Genomic DNA, 16,849 nt, shown 5'->3' with positions numbered 1-16,849 from the left:
GGGCCCGGGCCCTGGCCCTCAAATCAGGGGGGAGGGCGTCATCCCAGGCCCCGCCCCCGGGCTCAGGCTCCGCCCCCGCGGTCAGGAGGGAGGGCGAAGGCGGCTCCGACGGGGAGGACGCGGCAGAAGGGAGAAGAGGGGGAAGAAAGGAGGAGAGGGCAAGAGGAAGAGGAGGCAGGAAGAAAAAGAGAGGGGAGGGAAGAGCAAGAGGGGGAAGAGGAGGAGGAGGAGTGGTGAGGGAAAGAGGAGGCTGGAGTTGGCCCGGAAGGAGCCCGCGGCGCAGCGCCGGGGTCTGCAAAGAGAGAGAGAGAGAGAGAGAGGGAGAAGGAAGGTGAGTGCGGACGGGCTCCTCCGCAGCCTCCTGCCATTCTCCCCAGCCCCGGACCCCTCCGGAGGAGCCCCGAGCTCCACCGCCCCCTTCCTGGGCTGGGACCCCCTCTCCCTTCCCCTGCAGGACCCTCGCTGCCCCTCCTCCTCCTCCCCCAGGAAGCCCCCTCTACCCCCTTGATGCCATGGCACCCCCGGGAAGGGGGCTCCTCCGCCCTGCCTGCCCTCCCTCCTGCTCCTCCTCCTCCTCCTCCCCCCTTGAGCCCCATCCCTTCATCGCTCCTCTCTGTCCTTTGCCACGGTCACCCCTTGGGCTTCTCTGCCTCCCTTCCTTCCCTTCCGGACATGATCGTGCTTTTCTCTCTCTGCCTCTCGGCTTGCCTTCCTTCCTTCCTTCCTTCCTTCCTTCTCGTCCTCCCACTCTTCCATTCTTTCTTCCCCGTTCCCCCCTCTTTCTCTCCTTCCTTCTCTTTCCCTTTTGCTTTCTGCACTTCGTTCTCAGACTCCCACTTTTCCTTCCTTCCTTTCCGTTCTCCCACTCTTTGTTCGCTCTTTCAATCTTTCTTCCCTATCCCCATCCCCTTTTCCTTTCTCTCCTTCCTTCTCAGTCGGCCACTCTTTCACTGTTTCGCCCGCATTCACATCCCTTCATCTTTCCCTTTTTCTTTCTGTACTTCGTTCTCAGCCTCCCCTTTTTCCTTCCCTCCTTCCACTGTTTCTTCCGGATCAAACTACCTTTCCTCCTCTGTTCCTAGTTCTTTTTGCCACCTTTTCCCATTCCAAAAGTTCCTATCACAAGCTGCATCCACACTGGAGAAATAACCCGGTTTGGCACCGCTTTAACTCCCGCTCCGGGTCCACAACAAACTCCAATTCCCAGAATTCCATAGCCTTGAGCCAGAAAGGAGTTAAAGCGGTGTCAAAACTGAGGGTTTCTGCAGTGCGGATGGTGCCAGTCTCCCGCTTCCGTGGCTCTCTTTTCCTCCTCCCTCCCTCTTTCTTTCCCAGAGAATCTTCACTTCCTCCTTGACTCCTTTCTTCCTCCTCCTTGGACTTTCCTAGCAGTATTTGCCCCCATTCCCACCCCCCTTTTCCTAACACCCGTGTCTTTCGCTCCCCACGTTACACGGGAACCCAAGGGCCACTTTTGCTCCCAGCGAAGAGAAAATAGCTCCCCCACTTTGGCCCCCACATTTCAGGTGTCATTGTGGCAAAAGAAGGGCATACTGAAACAAATGACATAGGGAAACCATCCTTGCCCATAGAGAATCATTGGAGAATACCTGCCCATAGGGAAACATAGGGCAAGTAGTCAATGATTCTCTGTGGGCAAGGATTCTGCAATGTTTGCTTATGGGCAAGGATTCGCTAGTGATTCTCAGGGCAAGGATTCTGCAGTGATTCCCTATAGGCAAGTATGATTTCCCTATGGGCAAATACTGTCACTTGTTTTAGTATGTACAGAAAAGATCCACTCGCATGGATTCAGGTGTAGGAGACTCATGCCTGCTTCTTGGCAGGGCCTTGCCTGCGGTGGCTTCCCCAAAACTCTCATCCCTTCTTCAGCTTAGCCTAACCTTCCTTCCGGACTCCTAGAGCACTTTCACACCCCAAATACCTTCATTCCCCCCCCTCAGGATCCTGCCCCCCCAGCTGCTGGGGTTTGCCTTCTGCCCCATTGGTGTTGTGGTCTGAGTGTTGGACTAGGACACTGGGAGACCAGGGGTTGAATCCCGGCTCGTCCATGAAACCCACTGGGTGCCCTTGGGCAAGTCACACTCTCTCAGCCTCAGAGGATAGCAAGGGCACATCTCCTTGGAACCAATCTTGCCAAGGAAACCCCAGGATAGGTTTGCTTTCCTAAGTCGGAAATGAATTGAAGGCTCACAACAACAACAACGGCCACCCATGGCTATAGGTCTGCCCTTCTGCCTTCCTCTCCACTTGCAACCTTCCATGGCCTTCCTTCCTCTCTGTTCATTATTTCCTGCACTGTCCTTTTTCTGCCTTTGAAATCCTCCCTCTCCCAACCTTTTCCTTGGTCCCCATCTTCACTCCCCGACCTTTTTTGGATGGTAACTTTCTGTATCTCCTAGTCAGAGTGGCTGCTGGCCATGGCTGTTAAATTGTCCTGGGAGTTATAGTGCACAAAGATTACTTGGCAAGGCTCTGTTTTCAAAGTCCTTCCAATGCCCTCCATTTCACCTTGGCCTTTCCCCAGGAGTCTTCCCTGTACCTCTGTTTTTATCCCTATGGAGCTGTGAACACCCCTGAGACTGGGCCTCCCCTCTCCAATTCCACTTGAAGGTTTTGTGGGTCTCCCCATGGGGGGCACCAAATGGGCCATAGCTTCCCTCTGAACTTTAAGCTGCCCCCATGCATTACAGGACCCCTCCTTTGTGGCCTTCCATATTCTCCATGCCTCATCCCTTGTTCTCCCCATCACCAATTCCCACAACTACTTCTTGGCTCCTGGTCCCCACCCAAAGCCCCAGAGCTACTTCTCAATTCCTGACCTATCCATCCCCACACACTCCCCATAGCTACTTCTCAGCCCCTGTTCTCTCCCCATAGCTACTTCCCAGCTCCTAGTGTAGCACTCCCCATTGCTACTTCTTAGCTCCTGATGTACCATTCCCCATAGCTGCTTCTCAGCCCCTGATCCCCCCCCCCCACTCCCCATAGCTACTTCTCAGCTCCTAGTGTAGCACTCCCCATAGCTACTTCTTAGCTCTTGATCTCTCCCCTCTACTTCCCATAGCTACTTCTCAGCTCCTGATCTATCCCTCTCCGCACACTCCCCATGGCTACTTCTCAGCTCCTGGTCTCCCCCTGCCAGCCACCATAGCTATTTCTCAGCTCCTGATCTCTCCTTTCTTACACTCTCCCCATGGCTACTTCTCCTGATCTCTTTCCTCCCCACCAGTCCCCATAACTATTTCTCAGCTCCTGTTTTCTTCCCTCTCCACCACTCTCCATAGCTATCTCTCAACTCCTGATCTCTTCTTTCCAGCACACTTCCTATGGATCCTTCTTAGCTGCTGATCTCTTCTCCCGCCATCACTCCGCATGGCTATTGCTCATAAGCATTACTTCCATCTTTGTAAATTGCTCCAAATCCCCTGCCTCCCACTTCTGTCTTTGCCAGCTTCCTGTCTGTTGCTTGGTTAATTTCCATTTCTCCCTGTAGTATACTCCACTCTTTCCCAGTCCTAGTGCCCTCTAAATGTGCAAGACTACAACTCCCACTATTTCCCAGATGTAGTAGGGAAGATAGGAGATGCAACACATCTGGACAGTGCTAGATCAGGGAAAACAGTCTTGGGCCTTCTCCATCCTTTCTCTTGGCTAGCTGCTACAATTCATTTAGAGTGTGTGTGTGTGTGTGTGTGTGTGTGAATATGAATATGCAGTGTCCTGTGATATTAAGAGAGAATTGGCACGGCAAGGAAAATGAAACAAGTTTGTGCTGATCCATCTCATTTCCTGGCTGTGAAATGAAGAAGTAGAGAAAGGGCAGTGGCGAGGTAGCACTGCTTTGTCTGTAACCAGATGCCCCCCAGATGTGTTGGACTACAACACCCATAGCTGCCTGTACTATGATGGGGGTTGTAGTTCACACCACATCTGGAGCCCACCCCCTGCCCCCATTAGGAAAGATTAGTCTAGTGCATGCAAGAGAGTGTGGGAGGATCTGTGCAAGCACATAATGGAGACTTAAAATACATTTGGGGCAAAAAATAGACTTCTCAAGCAATTTCTCCTGACCTGAATTTGCCTGCATTTCTCCACAGATTTATATTATCTATCTATCTATCTGTTATATTAGGTCGATCCTGGATAGGGTCTAAAGGCATATGATGTGACTACATGTTCCTGAAACTATGAAACGTGGAAGTTGGACAGTGTCTGGATGGGATACCACCCGAGGACTGGATGCCTTCTTCACAGCTGTGAATTCCAGAATGGAAGAAAAGTGGGAAATAAATATGATAAATAAATAGCTAATATTATGGATGTTTTGAAGCTATAGTGGTATTTGAAGAACAATTTTAAAACAGCACTAAATTTAGCAAATGAATGTTTAACACAACTGCATTAAAATGCATCTGAAAACCCACCACCTTTAGTTCTGTCTAAAGAGAACCAGCATGGTATAGTAGTTTGAGTTATGACCCTGGAGATCAGGGTTCGAATCTCTGCTCAGCCATGGAAACCCTCTGGGTGACTTTGGGCAAGTCACACCCTCTCAGCCTCAGAGAAAGGCAAGGTTTTGCTAAGAAAACCTCATGATAGGTTCACCTTAGGTTCACCATAAGTCAGAAATCACTTGAAGGCACACAACAACGACCAAGTTTCCTTCAAACAACTAATTAAATGATAGAATGAACGTTTTGAAAGGTTTGGTTCAGTTTCTTGAAATTAAGATGTTAAATTACATTTCTTACTTTGCTTTGCTTGCTTGCTTTTGCTAAACATTTCGATGGGAATGGGATCTCAGGAGAGAACAGGGCTGTGTATGCATGCAAGGCTACATCTATGTATGCAAGGCTACATCTGGAGAGATGGAGAATGGCATATATGGCAATGCAGTTCTACATATTATAAGGGGTTTATATGGTATGAGAATGAAAGCTTAGTTTGTGGTGATTTGAAATGTGTGCATTTGGAGCAGAGCCAGTACTGAAACACCAAAGCAAATATTGGCACATTTTGATTACCAAGAATGTTGACTTCATTTGTGGCTCTTCTTCCATTTTCCCTGTTAGTATAAGTGAAGTCCTCAGAGCAACTAGAGCATAAATAGCTTGTCCATCAGCAACAACTTGTTGGGACCTATCCTAGTTCTAACATAAAGTAATTAGAAGTGATTTGGGCTTGGATAGGCCATTAAGAGCCACGCACTTTACAAAAGACCTGCTCCTAGCAGAAATTAAAGGTGCTAAAGTTTGGTTTGATAATATTTGACACCAAAAATGTATGGGAGGGGTTGAAGGCTTTTGCTTTTTAAAAAATCTTGCTGGGGAAATAGCTATGGGAAATGTCATAATTGGTACTTTGTGGAAGGTAAAGAAAGAATCAGAGTGAAGAGAATTTGTTCTGAAATCCCTGCCTGAAAATGGATCTTTGTGTTGGAATGCATGTCTCTGTGAATATTTGTGCTGAAATGTCATGGTGTATCCAATTCTGTGTATCAGATTGTGTACATTTTGATGTAATTGTATTGGCCATGCTGACTGGGGATGAGGAAAATAGAAGTGTGACCCATCAAGGTGGGAAAAGCTACTGTAAGATGTGCAATGTGGTCGTATGTTTGTTCCACACTGTTTAGTGGATCCTAATCTCAGGTAAGTGCATAAAATTAGTTTAGATAGTTGTGTTTATGGAGTCTTTGCATGGCTCAAGATGTGTACAGTAAAGAAGTACTTGTGGGTAAATAGGATGTACATCTATGGCCTCTAAAGACTGGTGGTGCGTTTGCTTGTAAGTGTATTCAAAGGCAGTGTCCCACAGAATTTGGAAATGTCAGTGTTTTGTGACTACAGCACCCAGTATCCCTTAGCCAGCACACCCAAAGACCATACAGTCTGAGGAATACTGTGTGAGGCAATTGAAAAAGGTAATTTTCCCATGCCTTTTGTGATGGGGCAAAGCCACCAGTGAAAGTTTCAGAAGAAGCTATGGGCACTGAGGCAGTCAAGCCAGCTTCTGCAGAGAAGTGGCCTGCGCTGCAGAAGTAATCCAGTTTGAAACCACTTTAACTGCCATGGCTCAATGCTATGCAATTCTGGGAATCATAGTCTTGTAAGACATTTAGCCTTTGTTGTCGGAGAGTTCTTGTGCTAAATCAAACTACATATCCTATGATTTTGTAGCATTGATCTGCATCAGTTAAAGTAGTGTCAAACTGGATTATTTCTGCTGTACGGATGGCCTCCAGGTTAAGTTTCTCCAGAAAGGTAGCCAAAGTAGTCTGTTGACGAGCAAAGAGGTTTGTGGCCTGTTGTTTTTGGTATATGAGAGCTGAGGTGTGACTGTTCTGTGATTGCTTATGTGTGTAAAGTCAGTCTTGGGAGAGCATGTGAGAGCACATGAAAAGAAATAAGCACCTGTGTATGGACAAGAGCATGTCATACTTGTGTATATACAAAATTAAGAGAGCTTCCCCAAATCCTCAAAATTATAATTTCCAATAGAAGCCTTTATGGGTTTTTTAAAATTAGAATTTAAGCGTTTCAGAATTCAGAGCCTAGTTCTTTCAGTTTCAAAACCACCTGTTTTTGTTGGGGTTTTTGTGTGTGTGTGTGTGCAGGTGGTAGAAATATAAATATAAATAGTTTTCAACTGCAAGTCTTGCCAGTCAACACTGATAATCAGATATCAAAAGCTAGCCCTCCTCTTCCCTCATTCAAATGTTTTGTTGTTGTTGTTGTATGTCTTCCAGGTGTTTCCAACTTGTGGGACCCTATGACGACCCTATCATGGGGGTTTCTGGGGTTGAGAGTGTGTGAGTCACTCAAAATCACCCAGTGGGTTTCCATGGCTGAGTAGGGAATCATTCCCCTGGTCTCCAGAGTTGTAGTGTAGAGCCAGGGATGTAGCCAGGATTTTAGGAAGGGGAGGGGGTCCAGACTAAGTGCCACCATTATAATGGGGCTTGGGCACAGCAGCGCAGCAGCATGCCCCATTCATTTTTCTAATGGAAGGGGGGTCTGGACCCCAAGAACCCCCCCCCCCTTGGCTACATCCCTGGTAGAGCTCAGACCACTATACCACACTCCCTCCACACTGATGTATATGCTTAAAATGACTAGAACACCCTTTCCAAACATGATACCCTCCAGACAGATTGGGCTATAATGTCCACCATTCCCAGTCAACACGGCATATGCTGTCTGAGGATGATGATTGTCCTAGTTTGCAGGGAGGAAGGCCATAGTATCAGTCTCTCCGTACCTTGAGTACCACCACCTGCTGCTGGGATTGTTTTATTATTTAAGGCTGCAAACTTACTTGGGATTGGGCTCCATTGGACCTAATTTGAGTTACCTTTGGTAAAGTATAGGAGCTTTTCTGGGTGTTGTTACAATCTGTGTTCCTTATCAAATTCTTTGGGAGACAAAAAAGCTGAAAGGGGGGTTGATAACATTAATTAATTAATTGAGTCTAGTTATGCATTTTTAAAACTGCATTTACAAAAAAATAACCTTCGTACACCGAGGGCTTTTTTTTACAAAACTAAGAAATATTCAAATATATGCTTTTTGTTTTTTCTGCCTCAAAGTTAGCACCAGACATTTGGTTTTGATGAAAGGGATTCTTTTAAGCTTTGCTCTTTGCGACACGATGGCAAAGGAGCAAGGAAGTTGGGAATGCCATTATGTGTGAATTGGGGTGAAGTATTATGCAAGCGTGAGCTTATGTGTGTGAGAATGAGCAGTATGTAGAGTGTGCAAAGGCAAGAGCCTCTCTATGCTGTCTGTTGATTTCTCTTTAGTTGTTTGTATTATAATACTTGCCCATCTACATATGGAAAGGTGCATATTAGATCTATTGTCTTTCTCGCTGTGCTCCCCCCCCCCCCCCCCCAGTGTTGTGTGTCAGTCTGTCAGCATGTTTATTTCCCTTCCCCCTGGGAGTTGCATTTCTCTCCCTTTCTGATCTCACCTCCCCACCACCAGCAACTGGTTTTCTGCCTCCCTGCACCAACAGAACAATGGCTAGCTCACAAAAGCAAAAGCCCAAGGGGACGCCACAGGCGCTTGCAGACACCACACAAAACACAATGACACACAAACGTGTTGCCCTTTCTCACACTCATGCCTCCATACCCTTAAATCCCCTGTGAGGACTTCTGGACAAAGAAAGATAAATAAATAAATCACTGCTTGTGCGCTCACCCTGAGAGGCAGGCACCAGTTGGACACTAGTTGAAATCAAACATACCACACAAACAACAGACCTCCTGAGTCATAATCTCTCAGTCCCAGTCATAGACAAACAACCTCTCTCTCCCTCTCTCTTGGTCACACACAGACTGCCCACACACAAGCACACACACACCAGCAGCCTTCCTCTTTCGCACACCTTAGTGAACACCCTGAAATGACCACATAGATTGCAATTTCCTTCCTTCTTTCCTTCTCTCATTCCTTCCTTTGCCTGCCTGCCTTCCTTCCTTCCTTCCTTCATTCATTCTTTCATTACTTCCTCTGCCTTCCTTCCTTCCTTTCATCCTTTTTGCTTCTTTTTTTCTTTCCTTCTTCCAGCCTGCCTGCCTGTCTACCTGTCTACCTGTCTTCCTTCCTTCCTTCCTTCCTTCCTTCCTTCCTTCCTCTCCACACCTAAGGCCTTCTCTCCCTCCTTCCCACACCGCAGTGGCACACAGATGTATACAAGCCAAGAGTCCTCCTCCTGCCTCCCCTCCATGCCACTGGAGGCCCCTCAGTCTTTCCTTCCTTCCCAGCCTCCTTCCCTCTCTCTCCCTCCGAAGATGGTCCTGAATGCTGAATGCCGCCAGACTCCCCAATTGAGGCTCGCATGCGGTTGTGCGCTGTCCACCGCCGAGGTGCTGAAAACTTCCCGCTCGCGCCTGTCCTCCCAGCCCCAGCCCTGCTCCCTTGCGGCTGGGTCCAGTGTGGGGTAGAAAGAGCTGCCCCACATCCCTTTCCTTCCCACATCCAGCCCCTTGCCCCCTGCCAGGCCAGCCTCCTCCCTCCCCCTGCCACCCAACGGGGGGGAGGGGAGACGACAACAAAAACACGCACACAACACACACTTAACAAGACCAAGACACAACACAGTAGCCACTGAAGGCCCATACTTACCTGCTACAACCAACCCCTTTGGCTTAATATTATTTTTGAGAGAGGATGGATGGAAGGATGGTTGGAGAGATGGATGGATGGATGGAGGATGGAAAGAAGGAGAGGAGTGTTGGCTTGGGGGAGAATGGGTGGATCTCCCCTACCTCTCCCCTCCTCTCCAAAAATGTAGCAAAGAAAGAGGGTGAAAGCAGCTCTCCCCACAACCACCTCCTTTAGGAAATCTTCTGAAGGAGAAAAGATGGAAGGGGGGAGGATAGGAGCTGTTTTTTGCAAAAGGGGGGGGGGTTGAGATGCAGGATGTCGATGAACAGGAGTCAGTCTGTCCGTCTGTCCCCCCCACACACCTTGGGCATCTCTGCTTCCCACCCCCCCCAGCCCTGGTCTCTGGATGCAGGCTGCGCCTTCTGGTACTGCAGACCCTGCGATGACATCACTGCCTCTTAAGGTGGAATTTTGGGGCTTCTCAGGCACCGGTGGCTGTCTGGGAGGAAGGTGTGGGGGACTATCACTGAAGTCCAGGTCCCCACATCTTCAGCCCTACCAAGCCCCCCCTCTGGGGTCAGAACAGGTCTCTTTCCCTCCATCTCTGTGGACCCATCAAAAGGCAAGGGAAGGGGATGGGAGAGAAAGAGGGAAGGACACATTTGAAGAGGCATGGGTTGTGTGTCTTGTGTTTGTGTATTTGTGTTCCTCAGTGCACACATGCACCAAGCTGGCCACTCCGCCAGCCCAGATCCTGGGATGCACAAGTTGAAGAAGGGAGGCAATTTTCCCCAAGGAGAGGGGCTTGAGAGACATCCTATCTCCACTTTAAAACTCAAGAAAAAGCCCCAAGGGGAAGTAAAGGCACAGGGACAGGTAAAGGACGGTGATGGTAGCCCACCTTAAAGCAAAGGAGTGCTGGGAGGCTGAGGTGAGTTGGGGGGGGGTTGAGTCAGCTGAAGGGGGGGCAGTCAGGAAGATGAGGATGTGAGGTTGTTTGGCTGCAGTGGGGAAAGAGTCCCATTTAGCTTGCAATATGCAAAAATAAATAAATAAAATAATCTCCAAAGTGTGTGGGATGGCCTATATTAAGATGGCATGCCATCCCATGTGGCTGTGGTGGGGAAGGTGGGATTGTTTAGTAGGGACCCATTGTGTCTTGAATGAAGATGGAGTCCTCCCACACCTCAAGGGCAGGATTTGAGGAGGTAGATTTTGCCTTACAGCACATAGACAAGACAGTGACAGTGCTCTGTTTTCAGTAGCCTTGCTCCCTGGGGATCTGCTCTTCTCCCCACCCAGCCTAAAAAATTCCTAATCCAGACACTGTCGGTAAGAAAATTAGGCCAGGGTTGCCCCCCCCCCCCCCCAGTGGTACATCCTCTATACATGTTGGGCAGCAAATTCCATCTTTACTGGCTGGTGTGTTGATTGGGAATGGAGGGCTTTGCCGGCTAACAAGTCTGGATGGTGACCCATTAGCAGAGGTTCAACTAGATAGGTTTTATCTGAGACAAGGTGGCATTGACTGACTGGGCATTTAAAAGGTACCATGTCCAGTCATCATGCATGATTTGTGAGTGTGGCTCAGGGGTGAGGAATTGATGGGCCCTGCAGATGTTGTTGAATTGCAGCTCCCTTCACCACTAGCTATGCTGGCTGGGATTGCTAGGAGTTGCAGTCTGAAAGCAGCTGGATATCTAAAATCTAGTTTTAAAACTATGACCTCAATTGCTGTCAACAGGCAAAACATGAGGTCTGTATAGTATCTGGGAGAATAGCCTGTGGGATGTAGACGCACTGGATGGAGGCGCCTCTATTACACAAGGCTGAAATTGGTTCCTTATCCGCAGTTCCTTATATTGGTGCTTCTTAAACTATCTGGTGTAGGCAACTGGCAGGATTTGCTTCCATGTGTGCTAGGGAACAGCATCATATTTGTGCCCATTGACTACAACTGTTTCTTTCCTGAGGCCCATTCACACTACAGAACTATAACACTTGTTAGTCCACTTTAACTGGCATGGTTCCAGCCTATGGAATCCTGGAGTTTGTAGTTTGGTGAGATACTAGTACACTCTGTGAGAATTCAAAATGCTCCTCCTTAAACTGCAAACTACAGGATTCCATAGGATGGAACCATGCCAGTTAAAGTGGAGCCATACATTGGCCTAAATCATGACATAGACTCTCCTAAAAACATTTCAAAGAATAAGTTAATGATTTTGTATTGTTAACATCTCTAATGTTTCTCTCTAAATTCTTTTCCCTGCCTTCCATAATATGGTTCTCCAAATTCTCCCAAATCTTTTCCAAAGCAAAAGAAATCTGTGCATAGGGAAGAAAGTCTATCTCCACTGCATGCTCCCCTTCCTTCTATGATATCCGGTGTGCTATGTCAGCCTCTCCATCAATTTCCAGATGGGTTGGTACAACTCCCATCCCCCACACAGCATGGGAATTGTAGTCTGACACATCTGGAAAGGCGGCTGCATGACACAGGCTAGGAGAGGCTGTGTGCTACAGAGTTATTATTTAGCCAGTTTCAAAAGCAAATGTCAATTATTCATATTAAACCTATGAGCTCTGTGCATGGTGTGCAGAGCGAATGGTGAAACTCTGGGGAGATCTGTCATGTACCGCTGTCAGGCACTGCAGGGACCCACCTGCTTTTACAAGACAGCAGCACAGAGATGTTTTCTGGTGATCAAACAGGGTCTCGCAGAATAAACGAGGCCGTTTAACATTCTGCTGAGTGCAGCTGTATGCGCCTGCGTCCTGAATGGCAGATTTTAACTCTCTGTTTTCCTCTAGTATCTTCCACTGTGCCCTCATAGGGCCTTTTCCTCACAAGTCCCATATATGCAAAGATGAAGCTAGCTGTTCTCCCTTTGCTGGAAAGGATTTATATGAATCCCCACTCCAACCCTACACATAGCACACGATCTAAGGCTGGACCAAGACAGGTTCTGTCTTGGAGGATGCACTCTTCATTTCAGGAAGTACATTGTCTGAGATTTTGAAGGGATATATGGTGCACCTGCATACCCTCCAATTGTCCTGATTTAGGAGGGTCTGTCTGGATCAATCATCTGCCATTCCAGTTTTTCAGCTGCTTTTAAAATGTCCCAGGTTTTTTGCCTCCTCCAACTTTCCCCCTTTTTTCTCAGCTTACTTCAACTGCTGCAAACGGAGTTCAAAGGGCAAAAATAGTTTTTAACTCAATCAGTTGGAGGGGAAGCACGATCTTGCCATTCCCAATAGACTAAGGCAAAAGCAACCTGCTGCATCTTCTCCCAGCTTGTCTTCTCTCTCACTAATAGTTTTTGCCATCTTGATCAAAGACATCCTGGTTTTCATCTGTGAAAGGTTGGAGGGCATGCACCTGCAGGATTATACGTCTTTTTGTTTTTTAAAAATTACCACCTCCAAATTCCTGTGTGGATTTTGTCCTGTCAGATTTGTTCTGATCATGTCCATTTACATCTCTAAACAGTATATCAACACTTCATCAGAATTATGCTGGCAGTGCAGAAGTAAAATGAAATAAACCAAGGCAAAACAAAACTTTTTCTAACAATAGAGATTTATTGTGGAAATGCAACATATACATAGACAGAGATACTGGAAAACAAACATAAAACCCAGCATGCTAACTTGATGCAACACTGACTTTGCTAGGGATATGAAATGCTGTGTCAGGGCAACACTTCTATAGAGGACCTTAAGGAAGTTATATTCTCAAAGGAAAGTGTACATTTTTACAGATCTTTAGCACACCTTTTTGTTTTCCTGGAGAAACTAATTGCATCCATCCCAACTGGAGAAAATCCACTTGGATTGCCTCTGTCATTGCATGAGTATCTCATTAGTCGACCCCACATTTCTGGCACCTAAAGAAAAAGTGTACCTGATGGCTTCCAAACACCTGCAACACCTGAAGGTCATTTGGCAGGTAGTACTAGGTGTCAAGGAACAGGATGAGGATGATATACCACAGGGAGTATATGACTGGTAGTAATGAATTACGATGAAATACAATGGCATAAGTGAGTTATAGTGTATTACAAGGTCATACGTCAGCCATCGCAACTCGTTCTTTTGATCATTACGGAAGTCAAAATCTTTACTGACCCACAATGACCAAAATCCTCCCACTTGAACTTTTAACCAAAGCAATCCCACTACACAGCCAATTCCATATCATTGGGGATCAGGGAGATGAATGGAGACACAGCCAACTATTTTCCTTTAGCTGGACAGAATACAAGGAGATGGTGTGGTCTCTGTAAATATCTGTTACAGTACATCCCGCTATAGATTTTTTTTAAAAGCCAGCTATGCATCTACTGATTCCCTTGCTCTTCAATGACATAGAAACGGCTATGTTGCAGGACTTGTGTCACTTAAAAGGTGGACTGGGGTGGCGATAGCATAGCACCAGGACACATAGCTACAGAGATATAGGGACACACCTGCATCTCTTGATGCAGGATTCCAGCCCAGTTCTCTAGTTCTGTCAAAGAGGAAACGTTCTTTATCTCACATCATCTGTTACAAACTACAGTTGGCCCTCCACATTTATGGATTTGATTAATTGCATTTTTGATTAATATGTTCTCTCTAGGAATCTCTCTAGGTCCTCCAGTGCAACTCTGCCAGAAGTTGACCATAGAGTTGCACTGAAGAACCTAAAAGTTCCTAGAGAAAACACTTCTCTAGGCATTTGTAGGTACTCTAGCATGATTCTATGGTAAAATTCTGGCAGATGTTGCACTGGAGGACCTGGAGATTCCTAGAGATCTTCTCTTTGGTAAAAAGAATAGTTTTGTTTTTAATTGCATTTTTCCATATTCACAAGGGTCCTTCACCCCTAACCCCAGTGAATGTGGAGGGACCACTGTAGTATCTTTTAGTGCTACTTGCACAAAATCAAAACTACACAATCATATAAATTGATTATGAAATAATTACAAAAATATCTCACCCTCATTCCAAAGAAGTTGGAGAAGAGGGAAGAAATGGCTCAGATGACTGAACCCCATTTGACCAAACACTGCTTGGGTTTCTAGCATGACAATGTAATCACAGAATATTCAAGCTGGAAGGGACCACAAGGGCTATCCAAGTCTCTGCCATGCAGGAATATACATGTAAAGCACTTAGGAAAGTGTCCTTCCTAAAATGTTTAGGTGGAATCTCTTTTCTAGCCATCTGAATCCATTGGTTTGTGTTCTAGTCTCTGGAACAGCAGTAAACAAGCTTGCTCTATCAAATATGTTGTCGGCCACTTTGAGTCTCATTATTGGGAGAAAGGAGGGATATAAATGAATAAAATAACAATAGTAACTTTAAACAGATATCTATAGTAAGAGCTTTATTGATTTCATGCAGTATTTAAAGCCAAATATTAGTCCTAAGAGAAGACCTATTTTTCCTCCACCCATTCCAAAAATGATGGAAATTCTAGACTCGATTATTCTACTATGAGTTGCTTTGAGAATGTTTCATACAGAAAAGGAATTAAAGCATTTAATAAATAATTATGATTAGTAATGTAGCTCTGAACACAAAGTTTGATTCCACAATCCAGCAGGCCTCGCCCAACCTGGAGTCATCGTGTGTTTACCAATGTAGCAGAATCAAACAAGTATTATTTAGCAAAATTGGACTTGCACCATGCAGGTGAAAGACATTGTTGTTGCTGTCTGCCTTCAAGTTGTTTCCAACTTATGGCAACCTTATCACGGGGTTTATTTAGATCATAGAGCTGGAAGAGACCACAGGGGTCACCAATTCCAATTCCGAGCAGGAGCACTAATCAAGATTCGTTCAGAGGAGGCAAGATTTGTTCAGAGGAGGTTTGCCATTACCTTCCCCTGAGGCTGAGAGCACATGAATTGCCGAAGAACACCCAGTGGATTTCATGGCTGAGCAGGGAATCAAACCCTCGTCTCCAGAGTTGCAGTCCAACACTCAAACCACTACACTACACTGGTGAAAGATACCATCTTTAAAAAATACATAGTAAAGGAATTCCCTTCACATAGCAGACTAGCACAATAGGAATAAATGTTTTAATCTGACACTTCTCTGCTAGTTTTCTATTTGCAGGGAGTTTGTTAATGTAGGGAAGCATTCAAAAATCACACCCCCCCCCCCCCAAATGCAGCCTGAACAACCAGTGTGGCCCATGCTACCACCTCATTCTACCACACGTGTGCTTCAGGCCTTTGATGGGCTTTACTATGGGGCTCTTGTTATCAGCAGAATGTATTATGCAAATCAGGAAAATGACACAGTCTCCCATTTCCTGGTGCTACTTGATCTAAGAAATCAATTATATGCCTTTGATCAGTTTTATTCGATTGTGTGGCTGCAAATTCTGGAAGATGTCAGCAAATGTATTAAGCAGCTTATGTCAGGCAGTGGAAGACATCACAGCAGGGATAAGACCTCTGTGTATAAGTTCTATTTTATCCAAGGGCAGCAGTGCTGAGTGCAGATTGCAGCTTCAAAGACTCATCTATTTCAATTTATAAAAGTCAAGTTTCTAGCCCACATGAAAACTTGTGGATTGTCCCTGTTTAAATCTCAGTAACCCAAATAGGTTGCGGCAGGGCTAAATCTGACTTCCACTGGATGGAGAAAAGGAAAAATCTTCAGCATCTCACTTAACTAATTTCCCCTCTTTGTTATGTGCCTTCAAGACCTTTTCAATTTAGGGCAACCCTAAGGCGATCCTATCACTTTTGTGGTCAGATTTGTCCAGGGTGGGTTTGTCATTGCCTTCCCCTGAGACTGACAGAGTGTAACTTGCCTAAAGATCACCCAGTGGGTTTCTGTGGCTGAGGAAAGATTCGAACCCTGGCCTCCCTGAGTTCTAGTCCAACTATTAAACCATTATTATATCATGCTGGCTCTCCCTCTCTACAACCAGCAGGATCAGATGAAATCTATATATGCTATGTCAATTAATTTGATTTCCAGGATTCTTTGCTGCTCACAGAATAGTACATCGTTTTAAAAAGACCCTACAATCAGATAATTAGTATAGGATGAGTCCTTGTTGGGCAGCTAGTCCAGCCTGCTGTTTGAAGTTTAGAGCGCGAAAGGCCCCAACAGAAGGCTATCCACAGACAGACTTCCACTATTGAGTAGCTTAGGCCTGTTACAGACAGCCAAAATAAAGCTGCTTCGAGTCACAGTGGAGGTATGGTGTTTCAATGATGCATGCGTCCTTAGGGCTGGAGCGTGGCTTTGGTGCAACTTCTGGACTCTTAGGACGCATGCATCATTGAAACACCATACCTCCACTGTGACTCGAAGCAGCTTTATTTTGGCTGTCTGTAACAGGCCTTAATTTCAAAATCAGAAAACTGAAGAACAAATGGTGGGATGGGGAAGGAATATAGATTGTACAGATTGAATTAGAACTTGAAAAAGTGTTTGTGGGGGGTACTATAACTCCCAGAATCCTTGCTAGCCAGGAGATTCTGCAAAATGCAGTCCAAAAAGTAACTTTCACAAGCTCTGGATTCTAACTCCCTTCTTTCAAGCTCAGGGTTTGATTTTTAGGGAAATGGATGTTTACATACCCTCCAACATTTCACGGATAAAAACTTGAACACATGTGGCCAAGCAACATCATGGTGTGGTTAAGATGGCAAAGTTATTCACGAGGAAGCACACACAAGCTAGGAGAGGCTGCA

The sequence above is a fragment of the Sceloporus occidentalis genome, unplaced genomic scaffold, assembly GCF_023333645.1.
Source record: "Sceloporus occidentalis isolate IW3139 unplaced genomic scaffold, rSceOcc1.0.p SCAF_14, whole genome shotgun sequence".
NCBI lineage: Eukaryota > Metazoa > Chordata > Lepidosauria > Squamata > Phrynosomatidae > Sceloporus > Sceloporus occidentalis.
Note: the sequence above shows the minus strand (reverse complement) of the source record.